Source organism: Armigeres subalbatus, chromosome 1 (assembly GCF_024139115.2).
Source record: "Armigeres subalbatus isolate Guangzhou_Male chromosome 1, GZ_Asu_2, whole genome shotgun sequence".
In the NCBI taxonomy this organism is placed as follows: Eukaryota; Metazoa; Arthropoda; class Insecta; order Diptera; family Culicidae; genus Armigeres; species Armigeres subalbatus.
In genome coordinates this window covers 121,818,395-121,826,750 of record NC_085139.1, presented here as the reverse complement: position 1 = coordinate 121,826,750, position 8,356 = coordinate 121,818,395, and the positions used below count along the sequence as shown (strand labels likewise).

Below are 8,356 nucleotides of genomic sequence, written 5' to 3'. Positions count from 1 at the left end.
CGTTATTGATACGCTATTGGGGCCCTCCTTAGCCGTGCGGTAAGATGCGCGGCTACAAAGCAAGACCATGCTGAGGGTGGCTGGGTTCGATTCCCGGTGCCGGTCTAGGCAATTTTCGGATTGGAAATTGTATCGACTTCCCTGGGCATAAAAGTATCATTGTGTTAGCCTCATGATATACAAATGCAAAAATGGTAACTTGGCTTAGAAACCTCGCAGTTAATAACTGTGGAAGTGCTTAATGAACATTAAGCTGCGAGGCGGCTCTGTCCCAGTGTGGGGATGTAATGCCAATAAGAAGAAGAAGAAGAAGAATTGATACGCATCAGTGGTGCGAATTCTCAATCTCAGTGACTGAAATTTGTTGGATATTGATACCATTCCCTTTTCACACTCACTTCCTAGCAGTGAAAACGGAAAATGATTAGCAGCAACAATCAAAGATAAAGTAAACAAAAGACCTCTCTTCTCATTGCACACGCAGCCCGCACTGACAGTCTATTCAGTTCACTCGCTGCTGTGTGAATGCGACGGCCCTATATAAATGCATGGGTGAATACTATCACTTGAAAGACAATGACAGGAAATTTGTGCCGAATGATCATCAGCTTCAGCCCGCTGTAGCAACCGAGTTTGCTAAGCTACTCCTGCTTTGTCGTTCTGACTGAAAGGCACCGTCATAGGCAAAGAGGAGAAGAGAAAAATACAAAACAAAAGAATCACACTCAGCAGGCATTGTTGATAAATTGCACCACTGATACGCATAGCACAACATGCGAACCACACTACCGAAAAAGATGGATCCATGACAAAGCTAATTGGGAGCGATTCGAAGCGCTTACAACCAGAACCCTATGTCCAGAGCATTGCTTGACGGTGGAAGAATTCACAGTCGGAATCATCTCTGCAGCGGAAGAATGCATCCCACAAACCGGCTGGCATGGAACGAAGGCAGTAGTATGGTGGAATGATGACGTCGAATCAGCAGTAAAGCAAAGGCGCAAGCGGCTTCGCGCCCTCAGGCGACTCGGAAGTGATGATCCCCGCAAAACTGATGCCTTGAGGCTATTCCACGAAGCCCGGTCAATATGCCGTAAAACCATCAAGGAAGCAAAACAGAAATGCTGGGAAGAGTTCGCTGAAAGTATTAATCATAATAGCCCGGCAAGCCAGGTCTGGAACAAGCTTAATAGACTCCATGGTAAGATAACGAGTAATACAATCAAGCTCGACCTTCCATCTGGTTTCACTAATGATGGAAAAATGATAGCCGAAGCTCTGGCTGATGAATACCAGAAAAAAATCTTCAGTAACAAACTAATACGACAGGTTCCTTAAACAGCATAAATCAGACATCGGGCTCTCCAGCTCAACTCAGCGCCCAAACTTATATAGGCAATACAACATCGACTTCTCTATAGAGGAGTTATTGTGGGCGCTTGATAGAAAAGGCGGCTCCACAACCGGATACGATAACATAAGTTACCCAATGTTGCAACACCTTCCTCTTTCCGCTAAAGTGGCGTTGTTGGAACTGCTTAATCGAATATGGATCAGCGGAAGTTTTCCAGCGCAGTGGAAATTAGGCACAGTTATTCCAATTCCTAAACCAGATGCAGATAGGAGCAAGGCGGACGGATATAGATAGACTAATATCACTATTAAGCTGAATGAGCAAATTATTTGGAAGGATAGTCAACCGTCCCCTATTAATTGAACTTGAATAGAACAAGAGGCTAGATCCACGTCAACACGTTTTCCGCTTTGGTAAAGGTATCGATTCCCACCTAGCACAATTCGAATCATACATCACCCTGCAACACAACCAACACGTCGAAATAGTGTCCCTCGATATATCTAAAGCATATGATACTACATGGAAACCCGGTATTCTACGCAGTGGTGCGAATTCTCAATCTCAGTGACTGAAATTTGTTGGATATTGATACCATTGCCTCTTCACACTCACTTCCTAGCAGTGAAAACTGAAAATGGTTAGCAGCAACAATCAAAGATAAAGTAAACAAAAGACATCTCTTCTCATTGCACACGCAGCCCGCACTGGCAGTCTATTCAGTTCACTCGCTGCTGTGTGAATGCGACGGCCCTATATAAATGCATGGGTGAATACTATCATTTGAAAGACAGTGACAGGAAATTTGTGCCGACTGATCATCAGCTTCAGCCTGCTGTTGGCAAACCGAGTTTGCTAAGCTACTCCTGCTTTGTCGTTCTGACTGAAAGGCGCCGTCATAGGCAAAGAGGAGCAGAGAAAAATACAAAACAAAAGAATCACACTCAGCAGGCATTGTTGATAAATTGCACCACTGATTCTACGTACGCTGAAAGAATGGAAAATATCTGGCAGTATGATGAATATGTTATCCAGCTTTCTCGAGAATAGACACTTCCAAGCCTCCGCAAATGGCTCAACATCCAGCATCAGGAAAGCTGATAACGGCGTGTCGCAAGGTTCAATACTGTCAGTTACGCTTTTCCTGGTGGCAATGCAGCCAATTTTCAATAAAATACCCACCGGCACGATTTCAATTGCTTTATGCCGATGATGTCATCCTAATAGTAAAAGGAACGCAGAAAGCTGTACTTGCTGCCACTGATTGGGCTGCTAGTGTGGGGTTTTCATCCGCTCCAAACAAATCTAAACTTCTACACTCCTGCCAGTCAAACCATCGTTAACGAGGTCATGCAATTATCATCGATAGCGTACCTGTTCCGCAAGTACGCAAAATGAAAATCCTTGGAATCCTGTGTGACTCTAAGTTCAACTTGAAACAGCACCTTTTTTCCGTCAAAAATAGCTGTAGCAAACGACTCAACATCCTACAAATCCTCGGATGCCGCTTGAAAAGAAGCAGTAAATCATCTCTGCTGAAAGCCAGGGATTAACCAGCATCAACATCGAAGACCTTAAACGAATACTAGGACCTACCTACAACGAAGTAGTTCGGGCATCTTCTGGTGCTTGTGTATCCAGTTCAATTAACTCCATTATGGCGGAATATGGTTGCCTACCTTTTTATTTGGCAATAGTACAGCATCTAGCACAACTAGCTGTACGATTAGTAGAAAAAGACCCCCTGGCTGAAAATTATCCGGTAGTAACACAAGCGAGAAGCTTTCTCCTCGAAACAACTGGTTTCGACTTACCAAACATACACTGTTCTTTAAGAACATATAACCGAGCATGGAATGCAAAACCCCCATGTGTCGCCCCCATCGACCGAAGATTTTTTTTTAAACTTTATTATTGTGTTTTTTTAATTCAACTGAAGAAGAGAATTAAAGCTGGTACAAATAAGAACGTCGTACTCCCACATTACAATGAGCTCATCACAGAGCAATATCAGCACCACACACACGTCTACACCGACGGATCCAAAGATAGTGACTTTACAGGATTCGGAGTTGCTGCAAGTGATGAGAAACAAAGCTATCTCCTACCAAGCATCTGTGGTGCATTTTCAGCTGAGTCATACGCTCGTCATACGGCTGTAAGCAACACTCCTGACCGAGAAAAAACAATCATTTTCACTGATTCTGCCAGTTGCCTAGATGCCTCAAAGGGAAGAAAATCTAAACATCCATAGATTCAATCCGTTGAGAGATACGTCGAGGACAAGGACATCACTTTCTGCTGGGTTTCAGGACAAAACCAGTCAAATTTAAGACAAATTAAAAGCTCCCCTGGGAAGCATCCAGACCGCAAATGCGCATCACAACAACGTATTTTTACGCGACTTCGAATTGGGCATACCCGTCTCACCCATTCATACCTACTCAACAAAACTAATCCACCCAACTGTACTTATTGTGGCACCCAAATCACCATCCAGCACATCTTTACCGATTTCAGAGGATTCACTCAACAGCGGAATGAGTATGGGATCAAAGGATCACTTAGTGAAATACTGGCTTTCAATTCACAAAAAGAAGCAGCAGTACTCAAGTTTATCAAAGACTGTAAGTTATATAATGAAATTTAACTCAAACGATTGCAATGTAAAAGAGCATACAAACAATTTTACGTAATGTATTAAGTCCCAATCTGACATGAATGCCACAACCGTGGTGAAGTGTCGCTAATAAAATTAATAATAATAATAATAATCAAAGTTGTTTGCCTATATTCCGGGGATTAAGCCACCCGACGACCCTGAGCGTCGTGGGTTCGATTCCCATCGAAGGGAAAGTTGTTACCTCCAATACATTTTTCAAATCAATATCTTCCATATTCACATATGAGTTTTCAAAACAACTACTTTGTTGATTAGTGGTTAAATTCTCTGTGTGCAAAGATCTGCGTATGAACAGAAAACTATGGAATAATTAGTTAGACATTCCATTCGCCATGAAATAAAATCGAACGCTATCGATGGTTGATTAATTAAATATTAGATCATTAAAGATCAATTTAAAGAATTTTGAAGAAGGTATGATAGTTTTTTGATGATCCTTGAAACGAACACGTGCTTCTGGTCCACTCTAATGCTCAATCTTGCACTAATATGTTGCACTCGTGAGTACGCCGTAGCGTCGCGACGGCAGGTTTCACGCGAGAGCAAGCGGGAGAGTTTTGTTTTGCTGTCAGGAGCGATGCGTTCGTGCGCGCTGAGTGTCCATCCACAACACTATCGGGCAAGGTGATAGGGTGGGATGTTGTATTGCAGCAGGTCGGTCGGTCGATCGGTGAATTTTATGAAAGGAAAAGGAGCAGCAGCAGCAGCAGCAGCAAGCAACAGAACAGAGGCTCTGTTTGCTGCTCTCGAGCATTGGAGCCACCAGTTTACGTCAGCTCTTCGTTCGTGAAAGATGAACTTGGTTCGTTGGTCCTCGCGCGCGCGTTTCTGAACTGACTTGGGGAAGGTTTTTTTGCTGTTACTAGAACAGAACTATTCACGCACTCTGTCTGAGAAGACACTGGGCTCTGGTCCGCATCCCAAGAAGGTGTTGTATTCTGTTTTGTGGAGTTCTTGTGCTTTGGTATTTCTGAAAAATTGGACGACGTGGTTGTGTAGTGGTGCACGCAACAGCCACCGAACAGAAGAAGAGGCACACAGCATCCAAACATGAAAGGCTCCACAGCTTGAGAAGATTTCCAGTTTTTATTCGTCCGGTCGCTGACTGCTGTTATTGTTATTGTACCAAACCGAGCCAACAGAGCAGTTCACGGTGTTTTGGATTTTCTGGCGAAGGTGCATCTTAGTGAAAACATGAGAAGAGTGCATAAAATTTGGTTGGTTTGACCGTGGTGTGACCCGAGAATAGTTGCGGATGAGGAAAAGACAGCACTAAAGTGAGGTGGTTATTGTGGTTCCAACAAGATTTGACTCATAATTTACAGTTAGGGCACACTAGAACAGTCGCGTCGAAGAAATTGGATTAACCTTCACTTGCTGGCTCGCACATCCAACACAAGCATGAGTTCGGCGGCACCGGTCGGTGGGCTTTGCACAATGAGTGTATGAGAATGAGCACAAGAAGGAAATGGAAAAGATCGATTCCGAGTTTTTGTCGTGTTTCGCATCCAGGCTGAAACCAGGAAAACAAGTTCGGTGAGCCGGTGGTCGACGTCGTATCGTACATACAGCAAACGAGAGAAAGAAAGTGTATTCCTAGTTTTGTTTTGACGATAATAAAGTGCCGCGATTCGGGTTCAAAAGGTTGCCCACAAAAATACAAAACAAACGTCGTTCGGTGCGCTTATGTGACATAAATCAGACCCAGTATGAGGTGCCCTCTGTAGCGAAGCGGAAGATTATCAAAGGGTTAGATAAGGGGCTTAGCTGAGAAGTGATCCAAGGTGAAAGGGCGAAAGTCAAGTGTGACGAGGCAGAAGTGATACGAAGATCTCTAGAAGCAGTCGCTGGTTCTTTCGTGTTTTTGCATGCTCCCATTGAATCTTATCGCACGGTATCCATTTGAGAACGGCTGCTGTGAGCATCGACGGAGATAGGAGCGAGTTCTGTTATGTTGGTTTTGCCGTACGTGTATTTCCGTCGCGTTTGATTTATAAGTCCCCAATTTTGTTTCGTTTTCGGTGTCGGTGGAACCATCAGTGGAGAATCGAAAATAAAAACGCCCGGCACTATACCAAATAAAAAAAAATACATAGTCCTCGGGAGAAGAGAGTAAATCAAAGTGAATCCGTTTAAAAGAGTTTTGTTTGTCCTGTGTTGTTTAAGTTCATTTTTTGTATTCAATTGCGAAGTTTGTCGTACGCGACACAACAAGAAGAAGCAGCGAAATTGAATGTTATTTTTAAAGTGATTACGGATTATATACATGGGAAAGGTAGGGCAGCAGAATAAGAAGTCCTTCCATCCACCCGGTGCAGCATATAAAGGTGAAGCAAAAGGTGTACGCGTGAAAGTATAAATCGATTTTCTGTCTGTGCATTCATTTGAAATTTCCGGAACGGAGAAACTGCATTCTTCATTCGGAATCGAAAGCAACGGCGAAGGTGACACAAAAAAAATACACAGAACGAGGACAGACGCAGCTCAAGCGATACGGCGAAGCCTGAGCAGGATTTGAACCATTAAAGTAAGGATTATTGATGTTTTGTTTGTATCGAATGCAATTTTAATGGGATTAGCTTCTTTTGACTAACGTTTGTTTTGATGGGGTCATATGCACGTACTAAATTAAAGTAAACGAGTATTATTTTATGGTTCTATAACAAATACCCGAAAACCAAGCAGCCGACATACGTTTACACCAGTGGTCCCCAGCATGCTTACTACCAAGGGCCGCACAGACGTTTTGAGCTGTTGAAGCGGGCCGCAGTATATTTGCAAGATTTGTTTTTCTGTTTATATTACATATTATAGAATATTGAATATTTGAACAATATATTGTATTTCTTTGAATCTTTTCCAAACAAAATATGTATTTGTAAAGACATTTCATTCTACAGATTTTATCGCCGTAGCTGACTTTTAGTCTAAACTACCGTTTTCGCCATAGCATCTTGTCGGCTCAGTTGGCAGAAAATATTCTATGCTGTTTCCCCAAATAATCATGTGGCAACTGATTCTGTAATTTTGATCTTTTGTTTTTCATACTTGTTGTTCACTATAACTTTTCGTAGCAAATAACAAAGGGGTTCTTCAAAAACTCTATTGCGGTTCTAAGCAGCATCCGCTCGAGATTCCAAGCAAAATTCTTTTCAGATTTTAAACAGAACCCGTCTGGAATTCTGAATAGAATCCGTTCGAGATTCTGAAAAGAATTCGTTCGAGAATCTGAACAGAATCTGATCAGAATTTTAAACAGAATCAGTTTGAAATTCTAAAGAGAATCCATTCGCGATTCTGAACAAATTTCCGATGCAGATTCGGGGCAGAATCCTTTCAAAAATTGTATGAAATTTTAAATAGAGTTCGTTAAGAAATCTATTTGAAATTCTGAAAAGAATCCGATTGAAGGTTCTGAACAGAATCTGTTTGCGATTCTGAAAATAATTCGAATGGTATTCTGAACAGAATCCATTGTTGATAGTCAATGTAGTTTCTTAAGATAAAAATCCACCAAATTTAAGTTTAATTTCTCCAAAACCTAACTTATACCAAAACCTAACTATAAGACCAGAGGCCGTTTTTTATACAAAATGACCAACTTTGGAGGGCTGTAAGTATCTCGGCTTGTAGTTGGCCAATCGAGCTGAAATATTGGCTGCCCGGGAGAATTTATCTGAATTTGTCTCAGCCGAGGATACATATTTTTCGAACCACGGACTTCAAACTGAGAGACCTCTGAAAAGACAAAAAATGGTACCACCTCCACGATCACTAAATATAAGAAATAAGGACAATAAAAAGGACCTTTCAGAGGTCTGTAAGTTCGAAGTCCGTGGTCGGTCCGCAAAATATGAACCCTCGGTTGAGAGTACATGCCACCTGGCAGCCAAAATGTCAGCTCGATTGGCCAACTACAAGCAGTGATACAGCCCTCCAAAGTTGGACATTTTGTATAAAAAACGGCGTCTGGTCTTGGGGCGATTCAAATATGACGTCCACTACTTTTTGAGATTTCTAGACCCCTCTCCACTCTCTGTCACGCTTTTTTGAATACATAGCATATGTACTGTCACAAAATCTTAGACCCCCTTCCCCCCTAAAACCTGTGACGTCATTTTTGAACGACACCTTATAGTTTTGCCCGCCACTGTGTCATCTATGTATGAAGCTATGAATTTCATAAACCATAATGATAAAACAATTCACGATATATAAATCGTGCTTCAACATCATAGTGATGTGAACTTGACAGGTTCCTGAATACACCATATAATGTATATCAATGGGCCACACGTAGTGTATTCTCAGAAAACCTT

At 42.1% G+C, this 8,356-nt stretch overlaps 1 protein-coding gene across 2 annotated transcripts in view; it reads left to right on the top strand.

Moving 5' to 3' along the window:
• The first annotated feature begins 4,796 nt into the window (after positions 1–4,796).
• Positions 4,797–8,356, top strand: part of LOC134205078 (sterile alpha motif domain-containing protein 5) — an 872,402-nt gene continuing 868,842 nt past the window's right edge. The window contains exon 1 of one of the 2 annotated variants that reach the window (XM_062679978.1): positions 4,797–6,564. The gene's annotated coding sequence lies outside the window, so the exon portion shown is untranslated. The remainder of the gene's footprint in view (positions 6,565–8,356) is intronic. The other variant, XM_062679979.1, reaches the window with a different exon arrangement.